Raw genomic sequence first — 10,000 nt, forward strand, 5'->3', positions numbered from 1 at the left:
GGAAAGACATACCACTGCTAATGAGAGACATGGCTGACAGTGGGCTTTCCGCTATCAGTGGGAAAGACATACCACTGCTAATGAGAGACATGGCTGACAGTGGGCTTTCCGCTATCAGTGGGAAAGACATACCACTGCTAATGAGAGACATGGCTGACAGTAGGCTTTCTGCTGCCACTGGGAGAGACATACCACAGCCAACGAGAGACATAGCCGACAATAGGCTCTCCACTATCACTAAGAGAGACATACCAATCCCAGTGAGAAACATAGCTGATAATGGCCTTCCCACTATACTGGGAGAGACATACCAATGCCAATGAGAGATGAAGCTGACGATGTGCTTTCCACTATCATTGGTAGAGACATACCATTATCAACGAGAGAAACATAACAGGCGACAGGTGTTTCCTCCATCAATGGGAGAGACATACCACTGCCAATGAGAAACATGGCTGACAATGGAGTTTCCCCTGGGATAGATATACCGCTGTCAATAAGATAAATATAGTTGACAACGTGTTTTCCTTATCATCAGGACACGTATAACACCGTCAACGAGAGAATATCAGCTAACAAAGTGCGTATCATCACAATTAAAAAACAGACTTTATACAGCTTCTTAAAGCACATGTATCACCCGGGCTTACGCGGAGTTTTTACTCTCAATTGACTTTTTTTAAGCAGCTTTTACTTACGCATGTCACAAGGGTTGGGGAACTCCGGTTGCTGGAATTATTTTCAGGTATGGAAAGCGAGAGAAAGGACCCTTGGCGGCGAGGTTATTTCGGAGAGCGGTGCAGACTGACTGGAGTACATGGGATGGGGAAGAATTCCACAACGAGAGAGAGAGAGAGAGAGAGAGAGAGAGAGAGAGAGAGAGAGAGAAGAAGGATGTATGTATATATATATATATATATATATATATATATATATATATATATATATATATATATATATATATAGCAGTTTATCAGACGTGAAATACAGGTATCAGAGAGGGTTAGAGGGAGAAAGGTCTCATTGCTCATGGAATCATATGTGAGAGAGAGAGAGAGAGAGAGAGAGAGAGAGAGAGAGAGAGAAAGAGAGAGGAGGATATATATATATATATATATATATATATATATATATATATATATATATATATATATATATATATATATATATATATATATATATATATATATATATATATATATATATATATATATATATATAGCAGTTTATCAGACGTCAAATAAAGGCATCAGAGAGTGTTAGAGGGAGAAATGTCTCATTGCTCATGGAATCATATGCGAGAGAGAGAGAGAGAGAGAGAGACAGACAGACAGACAGACAGACAGAGAGAGATATGGAAGCTACAAACTCGATCACATAAGGCAGTCGTCAAAAGTAGCAGCGGACACAGAAGTCATTAAAAGAAAAAAAAAACGGAAAAAAAATCAACCGTTCCACTCCCTGCTCTCGTAGACACACAGAGAGAGTACCAGCTACGACTGGGACCAGCGAAAGTGACCTCAGATCGTCTGTGGGGTATTTCTGCTGAAAAGTAGGACCGAGGCAAAAACTCGGAGTGTTTTTGACAGGTGGTGTGTGTGTGTGTTTTTTTTTTCACAGCCGCTGTAATAAAGGAGAGCGTCCACTTCAACAGTGATTGTTAATTTCCTAACGATGGCATCTGAGGATTGAAAGGTTGCGAAAAGTTCTAATTTTTTATTTTAATTAAGAGTGGATATTGAGGCTGTTGTGAGATGTCTGGTGCAAGATGGTGATGCTTTGGCATTCAAACTATGAGGGGAAAAGGGATCTAAACTCTTAAACGCTTCAAAAAGCATCTGAAACTTTAAAACGCTTCAAAAAGGGTCTGAACATAGAAACGCTGCAAAAAGGATCTGAACTTTAAAATGCTTCAAAAAGGATCTAAACTTGAAAGCGCTTCAATTAGGATCTGAACTTTAAAATGCTCCAAAAAGGATCTGAACTTTAAAAGGCTTCAAAAAGGATCTGAACTTTAAAACGCTTCAAAAAGGATCTGAACTCTTAAACGCTTCAAAAAGGATCTGAACTTTAAAATGCTTCAAAAAGGATCAGAACTTGAAATCGCTTTAAAAAGGATCTGAACTTGAAAACGCTTCAAAAAAGAATCTGAACTTTGAAACGCTTCCAAAAGGATCTGAACTTGAAAACGCCTCTATAAGGCTCTGAACTTGAAAACGCTTCAAAAAAGGATCTGAACTTTAAAACGCTTGAAAAAGGATCTGAACTTGAAAACGCTTCAAAAAGGACTGAACTTTAAAACGATTCAATAATGAGTTTATCTAACTGGGATGGATGCTAGGAAAATATTGTAAAAATTCGCGGTAACTTTCTTTTCTTCAATGAAGCTCTTCGGATAAATATAAAATAAATTTAAATGTTATGAAGAGCTTCTTGTCAGGCTTTAGCACTTCAATTGTCACAAAAATTTGAAGGTGTTCCTATAATAAACTTGTGCATTATATCTGTCACTGATATATAACAGCAAACCAAGGTATGAAATCCCTCCGTATACATTCCAGTATATTTGGATATGAAACTTATTGGGGTTTTCAGTTTGTAATAATAATAATAATAATAATAATAATAATAATAATAATAATAATAATAATAATAATAATAATAATAATAATAATAATGTACACTTTGTCTGTCGCACAAGAATGGCTATAAAATTTCCACACCTGTACTAAGATCGGTTTTCAGTTTCCAATAATAATAATAATAATAATAATAATAATAATAATAATTATTATTATTATTATTATTATTATTATTATTATCATTATTATTATTATTATTTACATTTTATCTTTCGCACAAGAATGGCTATAATTTTCATTTCGACTAAGATGTCAATGTCATCTTTAATATTCAGCCACAATATTACAATTAGAAGGTATTCAGGGTCCTGCTTCTAATAATCTTAACTATTGCCAACGTATAAATCAATGCAATTTTTATTATTGGAGAAAAAAGCGAAAAACTTTGAATAATAGTCCTTTGTTCTGCAGCTGACGGTAAATACGAGTATACACAGCTGATATCACTGAAGCTAATCGTGATTGGCAGCTCATGCTCAGCAACAACTACCACTGGTTACACACTGATATCGGTTGTGGATATTTACCGGCAGCTCCAAAATATATATATATATATATATATATATATATATATATATATGTATATATATATATATATATATATATATATAATATATATAACATATATATATAGAAAAATAATTCTTTAACACAGAACAAAGAAAGGTACAGCATACTGTCTTCGTTAGTATATACAAAACAGCAGAGACAAAAACATTTTTCCACATCCGGCAGAAAAATAGCCACTAGTTCTGCCTCACTGTGTTACAACTTTCACTCGCTCTTGAGAGCTTTCCGAGCCTCGCTGCCATCCATTGCCGTTTAAATCAGTCTCCTAAGGCCCGTTTCAAGTTTCAGTGATGCCCTGGGAGCTTAAATGCCAACGGCATCGGGTATTCTTCGCTGCTCGCTCATGAAAGTGCCCAGAATAAAATGGCTCTCTCGATAAGCCACGTTTAAGTATCACAAGATCCTGAACCAGGATATGAAAAGCAACGTAATATAATTGTAAACAACATAATATACTTGATCTATAATTATAATCATTATATACTTAACATATAATCGTACTTAAATAATATACTTGAATATAACTACGTTGCAAGTACAAAATCATTCCGGATATTCCTGAGAGGACAAGCGCACTTGCAACAAAGATGTTTATAGGTTGTTAATTTCACAACTGCAACCAATAACACGAAAGTTAGAATTCCGGTACAACCGGACACTCAAAACCTTTCGAAAGGACCTTCAAGCCATAATCATCTCCTTTCCATTCTTTCTCCCGGAGAAGGAGAGAGACAAAAAATAAAAAAGAGAGTGGAAAGGGAAGGCCATCTCGTGGGAGGGGCATAAGGTGGAATGAGAATATTGATGGCACGAGAAACGCCTCCTGCCGTTGTTAGCGAAGAACCGAGAGATAAGGATTGGGTGATAATTTTTTTTTACAAAATAATAAAAAAACGAAGACAAAGAAGTTCTTCTCGGTTTTGTTTCTGATAGTGAATTTTGTACACACATACACACTATATATATATATATATATATATATATATATATATATATATATATATATATATATATATATATTTATATACATAAATATATATACATTTATATATATATATGCATTTGTGTGTGTGCGTTTCGAAAATGCCTATGTTCAGTATATTTAAAGTGAGGATATGAAAATATAGAGAGAAAAGTTTCCCAGTTGGCGGTGGAGTTAGAATTATGACTTTTCACTCGAAACTCCAGCGACTTAAGGAATCTTAGAAAACAGACTTAGTTTTCTCTTTACTATGTTTGTCATAACACTGGTTCTTGCTTAGCGAGCGGTCTGACTTTTCGTATTACGTAGCGATTTATAGTTGTTAAATAGAATAATAATAATAATAATATAATTCTTCTAAGCAGTACATATCCTTTAAAGGGTAAAGCTAGCTGTCATGTATGCCTTGGTCACATCTTAGTATTTGCTCAATAATAATAATAATAATAATAATAATAATTATTATTATTATTATTATTATTATTATTATTATTATTATTATTATTATTATTATTATTATTATTGCTAAGAAATTCACAATCTTGTGAAAAACAGTTTGTGTTATGAAAATCCACAATTATATGGTAAACAGTATTACTACGTAAAAGACAAAAGCAAAGACTTTCGAATACCTGAACAGAGTTCCTCATCAGTGTTTACGTTAAAATATGATTGTGGATTATTATTATTATTGTTATTATTATTATTATTATTATTATTATTATTATTATTATTATTATTATTATGTATCTTTCGCACTGAGAAACATCCCAAAACACAAACTCCTTCCTTACCGTTAGGGGGCGTCGAGAGGGAAAGTGGTTTGGGTGATAAGAACTCGCCTTGGGTACCTCAGTGCATTAGGTAACGGCGGTGGTCACTGGGTATGCCTGTGGACGTGGGGAATCGCATCTGGTGGGTACACAGAGAGAGAGAGAGAAGGGGCTCAATGAGCAAGAGCCATTCAGTTTCTTGTAAATTATTGACGAGATCCGGGCCGCGTTGAGGTGACCGGACCCGGTTTTTGTTCCGCCTATATTTTTTTTTCCTATAAAAGCCCGTTTCGAATGCCTTCACTTTCATTGGAATGTGTTTTTACCGCTTCCCTTTTTAAGAAAGAAAGGGGCCTTTTTAATCAGTTTCTCTCTCTCTCTCTCTCTCTCTCTCTCTCTCTCTCTCTTATTCTCTTTTTCTTTCCGTCTATCTCTCTCACTCTCGCGACCATGAAATTCCACCACCTACTTGATACACATATTCTCTGTCTGTCTGTCTGTCTGTCTCTCTTATATGAAATTCCTTTTAAATTTACATATTTCTTTTTCAATATCGTAACCATAAATCTCTCTCTCTCTCTCTCTCTCTCTCTCCCTCTCTCTTATATGAAATTCCTTTTAAATCCTTTTAAATTTACTTATTTCTTTTTCAATGTAGTAACCATAAATCTCTCTCTCTCTCTCTCTCTCTCTCTCTCTCTCTCTCTCTCTCTCTCTCTCTCTCTCTCTCGTTGGGAGAGTGGGTTCCGTTCTCAGCTAGCACTCTGCTGGCACTCTGCTGGCCGCGAGTTCGAATCTCCGACCGGCCAATGAAGAATTAGAGGAATTTATTTCTCGCTAAAATGTGGTTCGATTCCACAATAAACTGTAGGTCCCGTTGCTAGGTAACCAATTGGTTCTTAGCCACGTAAAATAAGTCTAATCCTCCGGGTCAGCCCTAGGAGAGCTGTTAATCAGCTCAGTGGTCTGGTTAAACTAAGATGTACTTTTCTCTCTCTCTCTCAATTACAATGACTGGCAGCTTCAACCAATATTGCATAATGATTTTGACACGACAGGTTAAACAGGAACTTGGAGAAATGAAGGGTGAATGTTTGCCTTACTTCATTCTTTACCAGAAAAAAAAATTACTTGGGTCATATGACCAGTTTCAATCGAAACTAACCTGTCAAAGAGTTTCGACCGATTGTTAGAGGGTGTTGAGTAATTTAATGCTAAGTTCAGGAAAGAGAGAGAGAGAGAGAGAGAGAGAGAGAGAGGATTATGTATAACAATGAATAGCATTGCTTTAAATCGTGGAAAATAGTAATATATATATGTATGTGTATATATAAATATGCATATATTTATATTATTTATATACATATATATATATATATATATATATATATATATATATATATATATATATATGTGTGTGTATATATCTAGAAAACAATCAAGTTCTTCCTTGATAGTAGGACTTTATATATATATATATATATATATATATATATATATATATATATATATATATATATATATATATATATATATATATATATATACAGTATATATGTACACACATATATACATATACACAAAAAAATATATATATTTATATATATAATATATGTATAATATATATAAAGTCCTACTATCGAGGAATAGCAATTGAGTACAAGATAGAAATTAACATTACAATGCGGCAGAATCACCTGCGTAGATGTATGAAGTAACTAATATTGAAGAAGCTTTCTGATCAGTGATTCATCCGTTTAATTATGAAGTATGCAGTTACCTTTTCAAGAAACAGATTATTAATATATATATATATATATATATATATATATATATATATATATATATATATATATATATATATATATATATACATACATATACATACATATACATTATATATATAAGTATATATATATATATATATATATATATATATATATATATATATATATATATATATATATATATATATATATATATATAAGTAGGCTGCTTTGCACACGTATTCAAGATGCAACACCTCTCTCTCTCTCTCTCTCTCTCTCTCTCTCTCTCTCTCTCTCTCTCTCTCTCTCTCTCTCTCTCTCGGGTGAGATTAAACCCACATAGACAATTTGTTGACTGTCAACAGTTCAATGCCTTAATGAAAGCCACAACTATCTATTTGGCCAACTACTGCGCTGCGTGAGAGCGGCAGGCTTTCATTCTGTTCAAAAGTATTCAGCTAAATAATTAATGTTTGCTCTTTTAAAGACTACATGGACTTTTTTCCCGTCCTTTTTTTCCCGGACTTTAAACTCACCTACAACTTTGAGATTAATGATAAATAAATAAATATATAAATAAATAACACGTTCGCACATGTATAAAAATAGATGAATGGCAAAATAAATTACGTGAGGAAACCGCTTCATACATCATCAAAATGAGGGAGTATGAAATCGCCGCTGGAATTTTAATTGAGAAATAGGGAGTGCTAAAATGTTCCGCCGAGTCATCCTGAATAACTGGGTCATTTGGCGAAAGAAATCATTAGTATGATATTTTCGCAAATTTTTTCATAAGCTGATTTGAATAGAATTTCTCACAAGTGGCGTTTACGCCTGGGTGCATTCAGAGATGGACAAGTGTGCTAACTATGCCCTCGTATCTGTGTCTGTGTATGTGTGTGTGTGTGTGAGTGAGAGAGAGAGAGAGAGAGAGAGAGAGAGAGAGAGAGAGAGGTGTATTCAAGTTTCCACCTCCTTCAAAGTTTACATACACACAGTAAAGAGAATGAGAGAAAGACAAGAGAGAGAATTTTGAGAGAGAGAGAGAGAGAGAGAGAGAGAGAGAGAGAGAGAGAGAGAGAGAGAGAGAGAGAGAGAGAATGGTATTCAAATTTACACCTTGAAAATGCACAAATTGGTAAAGAGGAAGAGAGAAAGGCCAGACTGCCCTTGATGTTGAGAGAGAGAGAGAGAGAGAGAGAGAGAGAGAGAGAGAGAGAGAGAGAGAGAGAGAGAGGAGATTCAAGTTTACAACTTGAAAATGCACAGACAGACAGTAAAGAAAGAAAGCCTAGATTGCCCCTAATGTTTCCTGAGAGAGAGAGAGAGAGAGAGAGAGAGAGAGAGAGAGAGAGAGAGAGAGAGAGAGAGAGGTAAAACTGACCACACATTATGACTAATTCTTTATGACCCACTGTCATTTAGGCAAACCTGGCTCCTCAACAGCTTTCATTCCCATTGTTATCCGCTGCCAAATAGCAAAGGTATTTAGCCCAGGTATTTACCAACGTCCATACAACCATTCACCGTAGTAAATACCTCTTCACTCGCGCGCGCGCAAGAAAAGAAAATTCTTTACGCATTATTGTTCTGGATTATGAAATGACTACTTTGGACGAGTGACGAAGAAAAGTAATCTATTTATTTATTTATTTATTTATTTATTTATTTATTTTGCTCTGATTAAATTTCTGTGTTCGTATGGATCATGAAGAACTTCAACAACGTATTTTGGCTCCATCGAGCACTACTGCTCACGGTATGCGTAAACCTTATGCCTTCCTCACACCTCTCTTCCAGTCTACACGGCTGCCCTTCCTAACTCTCCTTTTCCAGACATTAAAAGTTCTTAGTAATCTTATATTTTGATTATCATACGATTAAGAGCCGTGCTGCTGGCATAAGGCCAGCTTCATTGAACAACAATAACATTCAGATGCAGAAGATTAAGATTAAGAAAACCCTTTAACTGTTTAACTGACCCTTGACCATTTGAATACCCTTTAACTGACTCACGGCTATTGCCTTTTAGCTGACTCGTGACCATTTGAATTTCCTTTAACTGACTCACGGCTACTGCCTTTTAACTGACTCTTGACCATCTGAATTCCCTTTACTGACTTACGGTCATTAAATTCTTTTCTGAAAAAACTAGGCAAGTTTTCTTTAGTCTATTTATTCCTTAAGGGCAAAATAATGAATAACTGTAATAATACCAATAATAATAACAAATTTATCCGTGGTAACAGATTTTAATTTCAGACAATGAAAGATCATGGGATTCTGGAAGCGGAAAAAAGTCTGATTTACGCAATTTGGGGGGAAAAAACTTGAAAATCAACATAACTGACGCTACAGTTTATCATTCCAACCCAAATTATGCAGATGAGAGAGGTCTCACGTGCGACAAGTAGGTGAGAGAGAGAGAGAGAGAGAGAGAGAGAGAGAGAGAGAGAGAGAGAGAGAGAGAGAGAGAGGCTTGTGTCTTTGTGAATAGCTGAATATGGACAAACTGAAGTAATGGAAACAGCTACAGCTAGTAGATCTTGAGAGAGAGAGAGAGAGAGAGAGAGAGAGAGAGAGAGAGATGAATTTTTGTAGATAGCATAATATAGACAAAGTGAATTAACGGAAACAGCAAGTAGATCTTGTGTGTGTGAGAGAGAGAGAGAGAGAGAGAGAGAGAGAGAGAGAGAGAGAGAGAGAGAGAGAGAGAGTGTCTTTGTAGATAGCATAATATAGACAAAGTGAATTAATGGAAACAGCTAGTAGATCTTGTGTGTGTGTGTGTGTGTGTGTGAGAGAGAGAGAGAGAGAGAGAGAGAGAGAGAGAGAGAGAGAGAGAGAGAGAGAGAAGTCATCAAACAATCGAAAGTAAAAAAAGACAGAAAAAATATTCCCGTCACCAATACATTTCCCTTACGTAAAAAAGGACGGAATAACTTCTTCTGTTTGTTTTTTTATCTTTTTTTTTTTTAGCTTTTTTTAAGAGTTGAATTAATGATGGGGCCACCGGTTGCGGGTCGACTGGATTAGCTGGTCTTATAGGTCAACCGGGTTCGGAAAGGTGACCCTGATCCCTTTTTCGGGAGGCTGGGGTGCAAGTTTTAGGGTGTCTCGTGGTTAGTTGTATTTGGCAATAAGTCCGGGCGGACCCTATTGCATCATCTCTCTCTCTCTCTCTCTCTCTCTCTCTCTCTCGTAGAAACACTTTAGATCGATCTGATCAACATTGCTTGATTCCTACTTGCTCTCTCAAAT

At 35.4% G+C, this 10,000-nt stretch overlaps 1 protein-coding gene across 1 annotated transcript in view; it reads left to right on the plus strand.

Annotated features, from left to right (window-relative positions):
• LOC136834941 (uncharacterized) overlaps nucleotides 1-10,000 on the plus strand; it is a 39,100-nt gene that overhangs the window by 18,622 nt on the left and 10,478 nt on the right. The gene's annotated exons all lie outside the window — the stretch shown is intronic.

This window comes from Macrobrachium rosenbergii, chromosome 54, assembly GCF_040412425.1.
Source record: "Macrobrachium rosenbergii isolate ZJJX-2024 chromosome 54, ASM4041242v1, whole genome shotgun sequence".
Classification (NCBI taxonomy): domain Eukaryota; kingdom Metazoa; phylum Arthropoda; class Malacostraca; order Decapoda; family Palaemonidae; genus Macrobrachium; species Macrobrachium rosenbergii.